This window comes from Belonocnema kinseyi, chromosome 4, assembly GCF_010883055.1.
Source record: "Belonocnema kinseyi isolate 2016_QV_RU_SX_M_011 chromosome 4, B_treatae_v1, whole genome shotgun sequence".
In the NCBI taxonomy this organism is placed as follows: Eukaryota; Metazoa; Arthropoda; class Insecta; order Hymenoptera; family Cynipidae; genus Belonocnema; species Belonocnema kinseyi.
In genome coordinates this window covers 81,992,180-82,011,764 of record NC_046660.1, presented here as the reverse complement: position 1 = coordinate 82,011,764, position 19,585 = coordinate 81,992,180, and the positions used below count along the sequence as shown (strand labels likewise).

Here is a 19,585-nt window from a genome sequence, read left to right as displayed (position 1 = left end):
ACAATATTCCTTGATTACTAAAATATTTGAATTAAAATTTATTTTTTTTAATATACTTTTTTACATTATTCCAATCAAATTCAATTTTAATTAGAAAGTTATCTGATTTTCGATTAATTAATATATCTTATCCAGAGTATGCAACTTACACTAAAGGTTTACATTCATATATCCTCTGAGATTCAAATTTTTCCAACTTTAGACACTGTCAATTTATCAGTTTTTTAGTAGTTATTTTATTTATTTAAATTTAATATAATCCTTACCTAATAAATTCATTATAAATCTGCATTTAGGGCTCCAAATAATAAAGGGTAAAAAGTGAACAATCAAATCAAACTCTAAGGAAGATAATTCCGACTCTAATTTCTTAAAAATTGAAGATTAACACAGTGCGCGAAAAGCTTGATTTTTAAAATTCCTTGAATTTTTCCCGACTTTACCCTCATTTTTTAAACAAGTTTTTCGTTTTCCTTGCTCATAAATATAAAAGGACCAACAGATATAAAACAATTTTAGATTAAAATTTAAAAATAAGACATTTATTTATTTCAACCAAAAAACATGGTACCATAAAATGATATGGTAGATAAATATGTTACGATAAAATAAAATGTATGATTGATTCGACCATTAAGATGAATTTGCAATCCATAAGGACAGATTTCTAACAAAACAGTTGAATTTTCGACCAAAATAATGATGTATTACCAGTATAGTTAAATTTTCAACAAAATAATTTAATTTTTCACATAATAGTTCAATCTTTAACCAACTTTTTGAATTTTCAAGAAAAAGATTTTGAATTTGCAAAAAAAGAATTAAATTTTCAACAAAATAGTTGAAGTCTTAAACGAGTAGCTAAATTTTCTACAAAGATGAATTCTCAACAAATAATTTAGAAGTTTGTATTTGAACCCAAAAAGATGCTACGGAAAAAAGATAAATTTCAAAAGAAAAAAAAACGAGTTTTCAACCAAGAAGATTAATTTTCTGCCAAAAAAGACAAATCTAGAACAGAATACATACTTTTACAAACAATTGGTTGAATTTTTAACCATAAATAAAAAAGTTACATTTTCAGTAAGAAAAAATTAATTTAAAGAAGAAACGACATTGCGACAAAATAGCCTAATTTTCAACCAATGAGATGACTCTTAAAATAAAAGTAATGAATTTTCCAACCGAAAGATGAAGTTTCAACAAATACAGATTTCTTAGGCAAAAAAGAAAATAAATTTACCAAAGTAAGAATTTTTCAGACTAAAGACGAAAATCGACATGAGTAGCCAACCAGTGTTTATTTTGTATTTTTCTATTGAATAAGATGAATTTGAACTCAAAAGGGTCAATTTTAATACTTAAATTTTCAACAAAAGAGATGAACCTTCAACCAGAAAAATAAATTTGTTAACTAAATACATTTTTCGCCAAAATAGTTACTTTCGATCAAAGAGATAAATTTTCAACTAGAATGACGAATCTTTAACTATGTATTATACAATCATTACACTTTCAGTTAAAAAAAATGAATTTTCAACCGAAGAAAACGAATTTTCAAAAACATTGATGCATTTTAAATTAAAATTATGAATTAAAAAAAAGAATTTTTTTCAAAAATCATTTAACTTTCAACCGAGGAGTTTAATTTTAATTTTTACTAAGAAAGATTCTAGTTAAACTTTTGACACAAAAATATAAATTTTCAACACAAAGTTAATTTTCTACCAAAAAGGATGATTTCTTAACAAAATTTATGAATTTTCAAACAAATAATAGTTATATTATTTTGTTTCAAACTTAACAAAAATGCAGGGCAGATACATTAAGAACAATAATATTATACTCGGGGTGCTACAAAATTTCATTTTCAAAATTTCTTAATTTTTCACTGACCATTTTTTCAGTTTCCCTGAACATTGATAATCAAAGACAATCTTCATTTTGTAACATTTTTGACCTAGGATATTTTATGAACAGAAGAAAACATTTTAAAATTGAAATAATTTTTTTTTTAAATTTATTATGCTTGATAATTGTTTTTCTGTAACTACTTTTCCCTGAATTCCAGGTTTTCCCTGACCTACAGCCACGCTGATTAAATTGAAAAGAAATTGGACTGAAGAAAACGGAAGATAATAAAGAGAAAAAATAATAATAAAATGAGAGGAAAATGTGATGTATTCAAGTAAACTTTTACTTGATTCGGACCGGGGGTTGGAACTGTAGTTAAAACTTGTCGGACAGAACGAGTCACCGGCTAGTCGCCCGGCTTTATTATTGCCGCGGATATGGAAGGTACCCGCGTAACCATGCAAGCTTTCTTTTTCTATATAGACGTATACTCTACCACAACTGTATTATATGCACGTGTGTCGTTCCCGTTTGAATTTTTAGAGCTCGTCTAACCGGGGCAAAACTGCCCGCGCTAAAACTAGCCGAAACGAGCTCATCGACTGCCCCTTTCGATCCCTTTTTTACATCCCGTATCCTCAGTATTCACTACCCCCCCCCCTCCCAACGTTTCGCAGTAACCGATAAACCCCAGTGGCACTTTCGCAAAAATCCCTATAAACTTTCAGGGAACTATCCGCGCATATAGGGTAGGAAAAGCAAGGAGGCGACGTGATATCTATCTGTATATGGTCTCGGCAATATAATGCGCAATTTATGGAGAAACGTCTCCATCAAGGAACATCAGACTTCGTTAACTATTCTATAAAGAAGGATGAGAAATAGATTCGATAGTAATTCAAAATTTGCACACACAAAAATCAAAATTAATTAATTTTCTTTGGAAAAAGTTACTGTTTTGCGAAGAAGTAACAAAGATGAAAGCAATATTTAAAATAGAGCAGTGTTATTAAGTTCAAACATTAATAAAAGAATTGTAAATTATTGAGCCGAACTTTTAAAATATCTACACCACCGACGGATAAAGCCGGACCACAAACCGGATGTCCTATAAAAAATTAACCAATGACTGTAAACGATACTATTATTATATTATATTATATTATTATATTAAAAGATACTATATTATTGTTATTATTTACGCTGGTCCATTTAAGTCCCATAGCCCTGTGGTAAAACCTACTGCATTCCTTTATTTTAAATCCAGGTGAAGCCGAGGGTCATGGGTCACCCTCGCTTCTAAAGTATCATTTAAATTTGAAGTCCTTTAGCATACACGGAGAAAACGATATCGCAAGAATTGCAATATATACCGTAATTCCTGCGCTATATATCGCAATTGTCACATTATGATAGCGTAAAATCGTTACATCGTACATTTCAAGGTTTTAATTATATTATTATTTTATCATATTATATATACTAGGGTTCTAGTAGTGTCCAAGCGATGTTAGTGCATTATAATATCCTATAGCTTTTTATAAAATCTCCGAAACCTACTTGTACGTTATCATATTGCGCTTTATTTCAATACAGAGGTTTTGCGATATCATTGTGCGATATCTTTTTCTCCGTGTAAGGATATATATATATCATCAGAGGACTCCACTTCACTGGGTATGGAACTGTGAACATTTTTATTTAACTACGGTGGGCTTAAAATCAATGTATGAATTTAATCTTAACCAGTGATTACCAGCGGCTACATCCGATCTTTTAGTAGTACTCGCATTTGCCTGATCGTTTGGTCAGAGAAGAGGAGAACTGCAAAATACTACCTCTCGAGTTTAGCCGATTTTCGGATTGTCGAGTTTGAAGGTAGACATTCGATATGTCTTACCATCGAATGTACACAATTATTCTCGGTGTCAAACCACTCGCTCAACATTAGTCCCATCCGAGTGCTTGCCGCGCTCGAAATGGCTTAACACCGGAAAACATATTAACTTCTGCGTTAAATAAGCCTCAGTTGAAGCAATTTAGCCTAGAAGGGACTGAAAAATAAATTGTTTACTCCAACTTCAACTCTTGACAGTAGATTGGAAAATTAATTTATTAACATGATATTTTACAAAAGTGATCTTTAGTATTTAATTTAATTTAAGTAAGACGTAATGGCTCAAATGAAATGCAAAATTCTAAAGATCACTCTCGCTAAATTTCAAATTAATAAAGTAATTTCCTAGCCCCTGCTAGGAAAATGAGAGTTATATTTTTTATAAACATATCTTGAAAGTTACTTATTTTTGGAATTATTATTGATAAATTATCCTTAATTATAATTTGTTGGGTATTAGTGATTAATTAATTATTAATTATTGCAGAGTACTTACAGAAAACTATTCTTAATATTTCATTATTACACTTTAATTATAATTAGATTTGTTTATAACAATGTAAAATGTATGATAAATTTTCTTACTCTCTTAAAACATTTCAAAATAATTAAAACGCTTTTAAAGTTTGTTCCGAAACATTAAAAAATTTACATTTTATTACAAATTTTAAAAATATTTTCAAGTTTTAAATTGTTTTGGGAAAAGGCGAATTTTCAAAGAAATAGTTGAATCTTCAACGAAAAAGGATTATTTTTCAACCAGTTGCATTTTTAACCAAAAAGGATTAAATTTTAACAAAAAAGACGAATTTTTTACAAAATAGTTTTAATTTTTTTGCAAGCAAAAATATTAATTTCCAACAGAAAAGCTTATTTTAAACCGATTAGTTGAATTTTTAACAAAATAGATTAATTTTCTGTCAAAAACAGGAATTTTCAACGAAATAATTACATTTTAAACCAAAGAGATAAACTTTCAACTAAAGCGATGAATCATTGAATTCGCAAAAATTAATTTTTAAGAATGAAATTCAACGTCTTACTAGGGTTGTTACATTTTTAATCAAAAAACATAATTTTTTAACCAAAGAGTTGAATTTTCGAACAGAAAATATACATTTCAAACAAAATTATTTCATTTCCAATGATTGAATTTCATACCAAGAAGGTGAATTTTTATATGAAAGAGATCCATTTTAAACCAAAAATAGAATAGTTAAATTTTTAATTAAAAAAATTATTTTGCAATCAAAAAAGTAACTAATTGTCCAAAAAATAGTTCAATTTAAAAAATTATTTTTAACAAATTACAGTTTAATTCATACAGAAAAAACGAATCATCCTAAAACAGTGGAATGCTGAACTAAAACAGAAAATTCGTAAACTTTATTTACAGATAAACAAACGTTGGACAGCAATGTATACGAGATCTCGACTAAACTTAGAAAAAAATAAACTATCAAATTTTTCCAAACTTTCAATCTGATTACCAGCTTGAATTTGTATTCTCGGGGTTTTCCAGGTTTATTTTAATTTCCAGCTTTTTCTAGTTAGTATAAGCTTCAACAGACTTCAACCTAGCTTTTCCACGGTTTTAAACAAATATTTTTATCTGTTTTCTGGACCGCGCTATCACCTTTCAAAGTCAAGGCTAATTTTTAATGGGTCACCCGGTTACTGGAGCAATACTATCTGTCGGCATGAATGTTTTTGTGTCTGTTCAGTAAAAAAAGACTGTAGTCGTTCTGACACGTTGCGGTTTATAAAAATTACGTATAACTTTAAACTACTCGCTCTTTTTAGTGAATCGAATATAAATCTAATATATTAATTGTTGATAAACTTGTTTTGATTAATTATTACAATAAAGCTAAAAACAACCATATTTCAAGAGCTATTTTTTTCTCAAAAGAAAAATTATTGATTTAGATATTTGCTTATAGCAATTTTTATCAGAAACCCGTCTGAAACTTTCGTTTCGGTACGTCAGGTTATCCAAAAAGTACTGAATCTTTCGTTGCCCATTCGTTAGGTTCTGACAGATGGGAACAAAATAAAAAATGAAATTGTTATAGCGTCATATTTTACCCGTCTGAAAATCTTTGTAATATTTAGATTGCCTATTAAAAGACTATATAAAATGGCTTCTGCGTGTTAAGATCGGAAATCCCCGATGATTTCCAGGGGCTTCAAAGACATTTACTTTTCTCCTAATGTGATGACTGAAGTTTTATCCTGCATCAATTTATCTTGAACCGCAAATAGATTTACATCTAATCGGCAAATAATAAATCACGAAGGAGGACCTTAACGATAAGTACAAAGTTTGTCACTGGGAATTTTTCATGTAGCTGGTATAAGAAAGTGCTGGCCATGATTTTAATACTGAATGAAGAGTTTTAGTTCGATTTTCTGAATCTTTAACGTGCTGGCAACGAGCAACAATCAACACTGGTACAAATACTTCAAAAATTTAAAAATACAATAATATGGTGGTAGTAAAACTTTATTTCCACAATTCTCTAACTCATCTGATTTTCTCCTGGCTAATTTTTCATTTTCCCTGACCACGAATACTTAAAGGCCTAAATTCTAATGTTGTAAATCTATACATTTTTCATTTATTATTCTAAAGGCTACCATAGACTAATTTACTTTGAAAAAGTAATCTATTTAAACTGAAAAGTAACCAGAAGTGACTAATTTAGAAACCAAATAGGGACTAAAAATGACTAATGCGCATTAATAATGAGACTAATTTTCTTTTAAATTTAAAAGAATTAAAAAAAAATCGATCCATAAGATTTCAGTGACCTTGCAGTGAATTTAGAGAAATTTAAACGAAATGAGAAGAATTTGATCAAATCTCTTAATATTATTATAATCTATTGAAAATTTCTTGGAATCTTTTAAAATAGCTTAAAATAGTTCAAGTCCTTTGAAGTTTTTCGAAATTCCTTCAACTTATTGAAATCTATTAAAAATTTCTTGGAATTGTGTGACAGCCTTAATTACTATGTTAACAGTTACTGAAAATGCTTCTTAAAGGAATTCCTTGACATTTGCAATTTTTTTTAAATCTCTGACTTTTGGCTGATTTCTAGGTTTCCCTCACCTGCGGCCACACTGAATGAGCCATTCTATTCTTTGAGATCCACTCTATCAAAAAGGACCCCGCACTAAATGTATGGGACAATGGCTTTCGGTGGATTTAGCTGAAACTTTGTAATTTTTAAGGTTATAAGTGCCGGATGAAATATCCGTAAAAAAAAATCCAAAAAAATGGACAGTTTTAACGCTATGCGGCGCTAAGCGTTCAAGATCAATGAATAAAACGAATTACAACAACCGATTTTGTTACAAAAGCGATGTCAACATAGAAATCACGGTCCAGATCGTGGTCTGTCATATTTTCGCCTACACCGTTGACTCATATAGGGAGCTTCTCAAAACGATCAAACGCTAAGCGCCCAATATTTTAACTTGACTAATTAATCACTTCTTTAAAGGCAGAAATGGTACCCAAAGTAACATTAGTAACTAGTGCGCACATACCGATAATAACATTCTACCCTTCGCAAGAGGGTTGAACGCTAAGCGCTCAAGATCAGCGAATAAAACCAATCCTAGTAACTTTAGCGACAAAAGCGACTTCACTATAAGAATCACGCATCAGAAAGTAGTCAGTAATATGTTTAGTAAAGCCAATGAGTTATATTGCGCGCTTCTCGAAACGATCAAACGCTAAGCGCCCAAGATTTGAACTTGACTAAGTAATTACTTTTTTAAAGACAGAAATGGTATCCAAAGTAACATTAGTAACTAGTGCGCACATCGGTAATAACAGTGTACCCTTCGCCAGAGGGCCGAACGCTAAGCGCCCATGATCAGCGAATAGAACCAATCCTAGTAGCTTTAGCGACACAAGCGATGTTTGTATACGAAACACGCATCAAGAAGTGGTCAGTAACATGTTTATCCAAACCAATGACAATATGAGTCAACACCGTTGACTCATGTAGCGCGCTTCTCAGAACAGGCAAACGCTAAGCGCAGAAGGTTTGAACCTGACTAAGAAATCACTTTTTCAAAGGCCTTTCACAATAGAAATGACAGACAAACATACCATAGTCGATGGAAATAATGAGTGAATACTGCATGATCAACGACTGTCACACTTAGCGTTCGATCGTTTTGAGAAGCGCGCTATGTGAGTCAACGGTGTAGGCGAAAATATGACAGACCACGATCTGAACCGTGATTTCTATGTTGACATCGCTTTTGTAACAAAATCTGTTGTAATTCGTTTTATTCACTGATCTTGAGCGCTTAGCGCCGCATAGCGCTAAAACTGTCCATTTTTTTGGATTTTTTTAACGGATATTTCATCCGGCACTTATAACCTTAAAAATTACAAAGTTTCAGCTAAATCCACCGATAGCCATTTCCCCATACATTTAGTGCGGGGTCCTTTACTTCACAGAAAATCGCCGATCCTCCAATGTACACCGAAATCGGTGTTCAATAGAATTGCAACAAATTTGAGCCACACAGGTTCATTCGGAGAATCTAGGGGAAAAGCATCATTTAGACACTATTTTTTCTCATACAGTGCAACGTGAAGTGTCGTCTACAAACTGTAAGTCACCTGTCAAGATCATTTTGTCGGTCGTTATTTAAGTGAAACAGATGTAAATAAGCAGGTAAATTATTATAATAATAATAATTACCTAAGTTTTTATTTCCTCCCATTTACCAGCGAATAAATAGTCTTGGAATAAAAATAGTACTTGGCGTGATGTAATATCCAAATGTTAGGTTAGTCAAAACCTACTATATGACATTCAAACCACCAAAGCCGGGATGTAAAAACTAAGTCGTGACCGTCTGCAGCGAAATTGATGCCTGGTCGTTCGAACAAATATCCACTAGATTTTTTGCGGAAGTTTAAAAGTACCTTAGATATCTAATCTTGTAGTGGCTAGTGTCATACATGAAAGATAAGGTAAATACAATTGTATAATAAAAACAGAAATTTGTTTTTCGCGATGAGTAGGGATGTAAATTTGCATGAAACTTTAGCCTGGTGAAAAGTTTCATGAAACATTGGGAGTTTCGTAAAACATTGCATTGTTTCAAATATAGCGGCGGGAACATTCAAACTGATAAGATAAAAGCCTATTAGGTATTTTCACTTCACTAAACAGCTAACTTCACTTCGTAGATTGCTGAGAGGAAAATAAGGGACCAAATGTATCGAATTCAGTTCATTTTTGCCCTATTTTTCTAACATCTTCGTAAAAGGTAATTTTTTCTATATAAATGTAGTTAGAAGATAGCTTTTATTTTTTAATTACTATTTAATGAAATAATAAAATAATGATAATGATGATCAATTACAAATATATTACAGAAATAAAGTTTTGTTCCATGCATTTGATCCCTTTTCCCCCTCAGCTTTTAACAAAGGGAAATTAGCTGATGGTTTAAGTGAAAATACCTAATTGAGGCTTTCATATCCTAACTTTTTCCTACCGGCTGATTTGATTCATTTTTCCGGTTTATACTGTGGACCAATGATGCCAATGTTGGCACCCTGAGCTACTGCGCTTGCGTTAGGGCTGACCGCTCATTGGCCGTACTTGACGCGCGATTCACAATTACATTAAAAAAACAATTCTTGTAACTTGAGTAAATAATTATTAAAATATCCACCAGGATATATACAAATTGTGTAACTTTGATTTCAGGCAAAAAAATACAACACATATATTATATTAATAACAATTTATTTTCAGTGAATTCCAAAGACCAAATTATATTTTACAAAACATTTAATTTAAAAAGAAATTTCTTGGAAAAGTGATTGAAAATAATTATTTAGAAGTTTTTAATATTTTGTATGTATTTTTCTGGGAATTCATATAATTATATAACCTATAAATACATAAATTATCACGACTGCATTGTAGTTATGCTTTCTTTTTTTTTTTTACTTCAAGCGTCATTTTGTCACGTCTCAATCAAAAATAACAATCTGAAATTTTGTTTTAAAATTACTCAAATATTATCACTATTATATTCTGCAATTAGCTTCTATATATCAAGCTGCTGAAATATCATATGGTATATAAAAAAATGTATCCATTAACAAATATTTTGAGAAATATTAGTCTTTCAAATTCAATGAAAATAAACTTTTATTCATCAAATAGATGTGTTATAATTTTTCTCTTATCTGAAATCAAAAGTTACACAATTTGTATACATTTTTGTGTATATTTTAATAATTATATATTTAAATTACAAGAATTGCTTTTCAATGTAATTTTGAATCGCGCTTCAAAGGGTAGACAACCAGCGCTCAGCCCTAACGCACGCATGAATGCAAATTATTATCAATTTATTATTGCATTAAATAGTCCCTAAAAAAGAAAAACTATTTTTCAATTGCACGTATACAGAAAAATTACTTTCTACGAAGATATTAGAAAAATAGAGCAAAAATTAACCGATTCCCATGAATTTAGTCAATTGTTATCCCCTCAGTATTCAACGAAGTGAAGTGAGCTAGTGATTGGAGTGAAAATGCCTGATTGTATTTGCAGACAGTCATGACTTTTTCTATACATGCCGGCTTTAGTTTAAATGTCGACGGGCATGACTAACCTAAGTTTTGGAAGTTGCATTAGGAAGTTATAATTTTATTCTAAGTGACTGGTACGCCCTATTAAATGAAAGAAATTTGAAAATTAGGTAAATATTGCTTCAATTGGTTTCCTTATTAACAATTATTTAGGCTAATATCGCAAAGCGAATAGTGACTTTGACAGGTATTCAGGTGGCTGACAGACAGCGCGGTTCAGAACTCCACAACTCTGCATGAGCCAAAATTCAGTCTCCAAATGATACTTTCCCCTAGATGCCCACTGAGCACCTACGTTCAGAGGAATACATTTGAGACTTGAAAACTCTCTCAAATGATCATTGGGAGCCCAATAAAATTTGAGCTGCAACAAATTTAACACCAGCGTTTTTCTGTGTTCTAGATGAAAATATTATACGATTCCTATATTTCAATGTCGGCGGAAGTTCGTTATAAGATAAAGGTAATCTAGATATCGGTTAACCCGAAACGACAACGAGAACCACAATCGCAATGTCTGTTTCCGAAACCAACTTTTGTTGGTAGTTCACGAAAAGGATGCGGTTCACCATAACAACACAAAAACGACTTTAGAAGATAGAAATAAGGAATCAAGTAACATAATAAAGTGATGAAAATAGGTCTCCGCTTCCTTTCTCGAATTCGGCATATCAGAAGTGCTTTCCGCCAAGAGTCAAAGTGCAGTGATTGGGTTAGATCTAAAAGGTTTAATAGGTTCATTCTAGAAATTATTTGATAAATGTGTCATAGTTGTGTTGAATATAAAGAATGCAAGAGATTCTTGGTATGATAAGAATGCACATGAGGACTTGGGTATTATTTGTTCTGGGTGAATAGTGCGTATAGAATAAGTAGATAGTAATATTACTCATGATATTGATAATGGGAAAATATTCAGCCATTCACAGATTCCTAGTAATGTTACTACACGAGTATTCTAGTATCTGATGCTTGTATCTAGAATATTGTAGCAACTGCATTCCACGTGTCAAGGAAGCTTGATTGCTTATTCATCAGCTATAACCTGTTATACCTGAATTCATCAGCATCATATAATATCACCAATCGCATATATTTCATGCAAGCAATTAAACAAAAAACTTTTCTAATTAGGGATCGTTCACAAACTACATCATACTACCAGAGGAAGGGGGGAAGGGTATGACGATTTGTGACGTTGGGAGAAAGGGTTAAAGCAGAATGTGACATTACATATGAAAAATATAAATGTAAATCAAAATTTTTTGAAACGCTTGAAAATAAATTTATTTTACAAGTAAAGCACCTAAACAGACTTTACACTCTTCCCATCTTTAAAAAAATGACTGTATTATTTTTTTAAATATTTTTGTTCCTATTTACGTTGAAATTTACGTCAAAATTTCATTTCTATGTTTGGAGGTTCATCATTTTAGTTGCAAAGTTATATATTTTGTTAAAATTTCAGCTTTTTTGGTCGAAAATTTAACTGGTTTGTTGAATATTCGTCTTTTTGGATAGAAAATTCCTACTTTTGAATTGAAAATTAATCTTTTTGGTTGAAAATTGAACTATTTGGTTCAAAATTCAACCACTTAGTTAATAATCCGTTCCTTTTGCTGGAAAATTTAACGATTTTGTTAAAGAGTCATATTTTTTCAAAAATTCAACTGTGTTATTGAAAATTGGCCACCCTGGATTGAAAATGCAACTTTTTTTGGTACAAAAAGTTCTATGTTGAAAATTTAGCTTTCTCGGTTCAAGATTCAACTGTCACCTTAAATTGAGATATTTTCGAAAAATTAGAATAACTACAAAAATGATTGAAAATTTGTAAGTGCTTATTTCTAAGGAAAGTCTCTAAAGTATTTTAGAGAATTGTTCAAATATATATTGAATTTTGTCCCTAAATTCTACGCTAGGTTCAAACTTGGTGCAGGAAAGTCGAAAAATGTAAAAAATTTATCAATATTTATAAATGTTTTTTCATAACATTATTTATTTAGGGAAAAAATATAAAAATTACTTAATACGGTGAAACTCTTTTATACCGCCGATTTTGGGGCTGAACTTGAGTATGAATTAACACATTGTAACCCGCTCCGCTTTGTTTGTTCACGCTTGACTGCTCGCCTGAGTGACAACCGCAGATCCCGCGGCCCCCGCACAGTTCCTGTTATACCTACCTACGGCGCGGCTTCAATTCTCGGAATGGCTATAGAAGGGAGGGCTATTGAAGTGTTTCACTGTAATTCAGCCAGATACCATAGAGATTTCCCGTTTAAAATTAGCCAATCTCGATTAATTTCAGAGTATTCAACATTTTCTAAAATATTCAAATTTGGTATCTTTTTGCAGTATCTTTTTATTAAGATAATAACTTGCCTTGAACTTTGAATAGGCTATTCGATTATTATTTCATTCTAAACAAAGTTTTTTAAAGTAGTGAAAAATTTGATACACATACAACATGCACAAAAAAGTAACAGGTTCTACCCATACAAGTAAAAAAATAATTATTAAAACTTCAAAAATAAATAGAAATTTCGAAGCTCTTTTGCAAAATTCCAGGAATTTTCCAGGTTTCTCAGGTCCTGCAAGAACCTTGCAATAAAAAAAGTCAAAAGTAAACGCTTATTAAGTTGGTTCCATTTAATCAAGTTTTTGGTTAATAGTATTACGTTGAAATATTTTTTAAGGCGAATTGTGGAAAAAGCATCTGAAATAAATAATTCAGACTCTCTTAGAAAAACAAAAGTTCACAGTAACATTGCTACACGATTCTGAACTTAAATAGTTTATATTTTATGCAAAAAAGTAATCTGGTAGGATTTCAATTAGAGAAACAAAACTAGTCATAATAGAAGAAACAAGGAGAATTAGATAATTTGAAAGCGATTTTCTTGCACGAATCGACAAATCAAACGACTTGTACATAATTGAGGCAGCAATGATTACCCTCGCAATTGAAAGTATTGTCTCCAATGAGTCACATGAAACATGCCTTCTGTGGAATAATCGATATATGTAGAAATCGTGAAACGCGATAAGAAAAAAGGATTGAAGAAAGTTTATTAACTTTTAGGATTTGAATTTAATTCCTAGTAGTCCAAAAAGACAATAAAATCAATTTTTAAAAACAATTACATAAAACGACTATAACTATATTGCGAGAAGAAATATGCTATTAAATTGGCGATAACTTTCTACAAAAGAAAACTATAAATCTCAAAAGTCTCAGAATTAATAGTGCTTAAGTATCATGTGCAATCGCTTAATTAAATTAATCTTGCCATCGTAACAAAATATCCAACAGCAATGATAGATAAATCAGTAAAATAGTATTCTCATTTTAACGATAATAACAATTCTCCATTTAACCAGTTGATTTGATCGATCATTTTAGATATTGTAAAACTATTTTATCCTTATAAATGAAAGAAATTCTTCATCAGGGTGTCATGTGACCCTCAAATCCTTTTCCTCATAAAAGAATGTCTAAATGGGTAAACAATAAACACTCTCAAAGTAACCATTTTATTATAAAGTTAAGATTAAGAGATCAAATTTATCCAACATTTTTTTTTAATTTATGACACTTTCAAGAAACATTACTTAGCATACTGATAACCATTTCCACGGTTTTTAAAATATGTAAGAAATTCTTATCTTACAATTAAAAAAGTTTTTTTTTTTAATTGTTCAATTTTGTTCAAAGAAAATTTTGTGTTATCTCATTTTTTATGTGTACTAAAATAATCAAACGTGCTATGTCACTTTAGAAAACATTTTAGATATGTCAAATCCAAATTTCATAAAAAGGTTAATTTTCAACAAATGTAGTGCAATTTTCGACTAAAAAATATGAATCCTCAAGGAAAAACGCATTAGTCGTTATTTCAACCAGATTTTAATTTAATTAAAAAACAGTTCAATTCAACTAAAAAAGTCAAATGTTCAACAAGATAGTTTATTTTTCAACCAAACAAAAATTTTTATTAAAAAAAATAATAAAATAAATTTCAACCAAATTATAATTTATATAAAAAATAATTGTATACACTGGACAAAATGGTCTAGCTGTCCCAGCTAGCCGTTTAGCTAGAAATCTAGGTCACACAGCTATATTTTCTTGAAAGACGATATCCAGCTGGGACAGCTAGAACATTTTTTTCATTGTACCAAATAAAAATATCGGAAAACTACCGTTTTTAATTTACATATTTGTTTCGTAAGGTTTTCAGTAAAATATTATTCATAAGTTTTGCTCTAAATGTCCCGAATTTTCAAGACGACTTAAACGCAGCCTATATAAACATAATTTTAAATATTTTTAAATAGTTGCAATCTGTTATAAACTTCTAGACGTCTTAAATGTGTTTTGAGCTGAATCTAATTATTCATAAAATTTTAGAGAATCTTTCAAAACAAAGAATATTGATTCTTTTTTGAACATTTTGTGAGTCGTTTAAAATGTTTTAAAATGCTTCTAAATAATCTTCTAAAACCAATTTTTTTTAATAAACAATCATTTAAAATTTTTCCGAAAATGTTGTATTACCTTAAAACATTTCGGAGACCTAACAAACTTCAACATTTTATTACGAAATCTTCAAGAATGAACATATTGATTAGAGTTTAAAGAAATCTTTTCAAGTTCTAAATTATCTTTGAAGTTTTTTCAAAATTTGTAAATATCTTTAAAAATTATTCGATTTTTTTCAAAGGTAAAAAATGTGCCTGATTCTTTTTTTACTATTTAGGAAATATTTTTACAAAAATTATTTGAAATTTCCCCAGGAGTCTTAAACAACTTTTTTTTTATTTTCTTGAAACCTTTCAAAATTCTTAAAAACCTTCTCTTCTTCGAAATTTTGAGCAAATTTTGTATTAAAAACTGAATAATGTAAAAATTTCGTTATAAGTGATTTGTTAGATCAAAGGTATTTTTTTTTAATCAAATATAAAAAATTTATGTAATTTAGACTTTCGTTTTTCAAGAATATATACATTTTTTATTTTTCGAAAACTTTTTTCTTTATAGTAGGGCAAGTGTTCTATATTTTTTTCCAATACTCGAATAAAAAATTACCTCAATATTTCCTGAAAATCTCATAATTAATCAAAATTAGGTGTAAATTATACTTTTTATTCTCAACCTTCTGGCAAAAGTAGAGGATTATTTGCTCTCTAAAAGAAAGAAAATTGCGAGTCAAGAATGTCATGTAGCAGGGGCCTCATACATTCTTTTTAGACTTTCTAAAATTCCCTATGAAACCAATGGCATTTTGAAAAATACTAAATACCAAATACTAATTTAAAAAAAATTTTTAATGAACAAAAGTATTTTAAACTACAGCTTTATTTTCAAATTCTTTAAATTAGAATCAGAACATAGAATCCGTGTAAAGTGGATTTCGAGCAGCGACCGCAAGCACTCAAATCAGAAATCCGAACAGCCGGTATATAGCTATATCGAATTTAGTCGGATGTTTAGTGCTTTTAATGCAACAATGCGCGAGAGAAAGGGGTGGTTGGGGGAAAAGGAGAAGAGGTGAGGTCAATCCGCTAATCCAGATTTCCGATCGCGTAAGTCCGTTCGCGTGTTTACGTTAACAGCTTCAATCAGTTTCCTCTCCATTTCCTTCCAGATCCCTATATTCCGTTCTACTACCATACCCTCTGAACATACGGGTAGCATTCCCCACTTCAGCTTACTTCAATTTCATTTTATTTCTGGTCAGCGAACTGGAAATTTTTCATTTTTTTGCATAATTAATATTAATACATTACAGTCGCAAATGATAATTAAATTAAAGTCACTCGGATGCGACGCATCCAGTTTTAGTTCCAAAATAGTGATATACCAACTCAAAATATTTAAGTATCTACACTAGTTATTTCAAGTTAAGAAATGAGAATAGTTAAAAGTGAGTTATAAAATCGAGGAAAATATTCCCATTATTAATCGTAACTACCTTTGGAAGAGCAATGAAGATGAAAATGAAAAAAAAAAATATATTTCAGGGTAAAATTGTTTATTCAACAGTACTTGGTTAGAGTTTTAAATACCTTAATAAAATTTGCTAAATAAAAGCATACCACAGAGATTTGTTAAGAATCCTTCAAAGAATTAATTAAGAACTGCAACTTTCACCTAAGGAGAAATTAAAAATATTAAACGCTACATAACTATTCCAAGATTAGTTAAAATTAGCAAAAGAAAGATTTTCCTCGATTTTATAAACAATTTTTAACAATTCTTGTTTTTGAACTCGAGTTAACTATTTCACAGCTAGATCCTAAAGCATTTCAAATTTTCAAGCTTTAAGGCTTTGCAATGTCTACTCCGAAAATGTACACTTTTCAATCCCTCAAAAATTAAAACTGTTCAATTTGCAAGACTTTAATTTATAATTCCCATAAGTTTATATCTTATTTTACAAATTCAATTTTTTTGAACAGTTGTGAGTTTTGAAAAATTTCAAAATAAAAACATGTGAAATCGAACAGTTTTGACTTAAAAACTCTCTAAACAAAATAATTTTAAAGTTTAAACCCTTCATTAATGAATGAATATACAATTTCTAATTCAGTAATAATTATGAACACATACTTCGAAAAATAATTCTTTGAATTTGAGCAATTTTAAATTATAGATTTAAAAGTTAAATTGTTTCTAATTGAAGATTTAGAAAAATTAATCATTACGAACTTAAAACCGATATTTGACTGTATGTAGGATAAAGAATAAACAATTCTCAATGTAGCTTACCAAATAAAATAATTTCCAATTTAAACTTAACAGTTTCAAAGCAGACGGAATAATAGTTAAACAGTTTCTTCTAACGTGAATAATATATGAATAATTACAGACTCAGCGTGCTGAATCTTGAATGCTAAATGCTACAATTCCAATCCTTCCATTCCCTAAGTTTTAATTCAGCGATTAAAATTGAAATGGTTGTGAAAAGTATAAAGATACAATTAACAAATTATTAATAATTTTAAACAATTTGATTTAATTTAACTCAGTTCAAAGTGTTAATAAAAGAAAGGAAAACCCAAGAGACAATTTTTTAATCAGGTACAACTATCTAAAAAGATGTAAGATACGGCAGCCCTCATCTGAGTAAAACTAAACCAAGCGTTGCTTAACTTCGGCAAACAAAAAAGAAATCATAAAGAATTTCACGTATCCAAGCCGAAAATTTGTAAAGTATACAAATAAGTTCTTTAATTTTTCACGGTGAAAAGAACGATAATTTTATTTTTCGATCGGAATTCTCATCAATTCCAAATCGAATTCAATTTGAATGGCAGGTCATTTTGAAAGAAAACCGAAAATTTTAAGTGATTCGGGTTTGGAGATTGTTTAATTTCGGAGGATTCGAATTCCAGTTTATTTAATTTTGAATAATATTGCTTTGAAATATCAAAGTTATAATTATCTTATTTTATTTTAGAATCAATTAACTTATCCGAAAAATAAAAATTATGGAATTTTAAATGATTTCATTTTTAATTTTAAATACTTTAGATTCAGAAGTATTACAATTTCAAAGCTTTCATTTTCACCTCAGTTTTAAATTCTTCAAATAAAAGAATGCTCAGCTTCCAAAGCTGATATTTTTTATTTTAATAATCAGGAATAATATAAAGCGATGAGTAAAAAAAGAATTGAAAAATTCATTTCTTCTGTTTCGACCTGAGATAAAGAAAAACTACCATAAAAGCGGAAATAAACTGAAAAAAGGGAAAGTTGGGGGAGAGAGCAGTGTATCTTCGCCCCTTCTGGAAGTAATAGATTCCTTTATCTTTCTGAGTCCTCACAGGCAGACTAAGTCTTTTATCGGATTTGAAACATCATACAAATAGAAAAAGAGCTGTGGCTGATATCCAGGAACTTTAAAAGTTTACAATTCCTCACTATTCATGTAGTAGTAATTGATTAAATCGGTCTTGTTCTTTAATCGCGATTCGCGGTCAGCGATTCTGGACGGTTATAATTTTAGGAAAGATGAAAAACGATAGAAAACAGTCAAAACAACTGGACTTAATTTCCTTCATTCAAAATTGCTCTTCAATTAAAAAGAGCATTCTCATAAATATTGGTAAGTGCTAAAATTATTCTGCATTTGAACGCGACCTTTGATATCAATCGATAATTTTTTCATGCATACTTAAATGCAAATGATTGACGACTTGATCGTTTTTCATTCGTAAAGTAGATAATAGAACAGAACCACCGACGATGCAAAATTAATCCCAAGTCAAATGATTGGAGGGTCGAGCGAATAAAGAAAAAGTTCTTATCAATGGAATTACATCACTGAAATTAAAAATAAATAAACGAAAAGTACTTTTAACTCGCGAATGAACTGTTAACGATGAAGCTTACATTATTTCAATTTATTTTTTGAATACTTTTCTCAGCAGGGCATAAATACATATAATAGTTAAAAGCTAATAACTAAAAGTACAGAATAATAAAAGATTTGAATAATCAATATTGGAAAGTGTTTCAAAGTGAGTCGAGAGGGTGAAAAAATAATTCGACCGAACGTTTTGTCATAAGTAATTAAAACACGATAAAGAATTTATTATAGTTGCACCTTATGCATCACTTTCCATGTACAGTGTTTTTGTAAAATTCAACAAGATTCTATTTATTGATTTTTTTGTCTAACGCAATTATAAAGATCTTGTAGGCTCAAGAAGTATTCTATATATGGTAAAACATTATGAACCACTTGTCGATCAGAAAGAAAACTATACATTTTTATTCAGCATTATAAACGATACGACAAACTTTCCAAATCCAATATTAATTCGATTAGTTTAAAATTCTCTCGTAATTCTTTTAAAATTCTCTTGAAATTTTTTTAAGATTCCCTTGACATTCTTCTTGTCGAAATTTTCCAAAGATGCTTTCAAGATTTATATCTAACATTTGATAGCACAAATACTTAACAATAGTTTATTAGTACATGCATTGGATAAATTAATACCAAAATAATACAAGGTTCTTTTATCAGTGATTAAAAATGAGAAATTGGCTACACGGAGAAAAAAGTTCAGTGACGCCTACCCTTGCAAGGGTTAGAGCCACTAAACGGAATAGTAAATTATGGACGGGCCACTACAAGAGTAGAATCTACTGAACGCGTGTTGAGTCGACTCTACTA

General features: G+C 30.0%; 1 protein-coding gene across 1 annotated transcript in view; it reads right to left on the bottom strand.

The window, feature by feature from the left end:
- The window catches only part of LOC117171080 (forkhead box protein O), a 297,585-nt gene that overhangs the window by 88,244 nt on the left and 189,756 nt on the right, over positions 1-19,585 (bottom strand). The window lies entirely within an intron of this gene.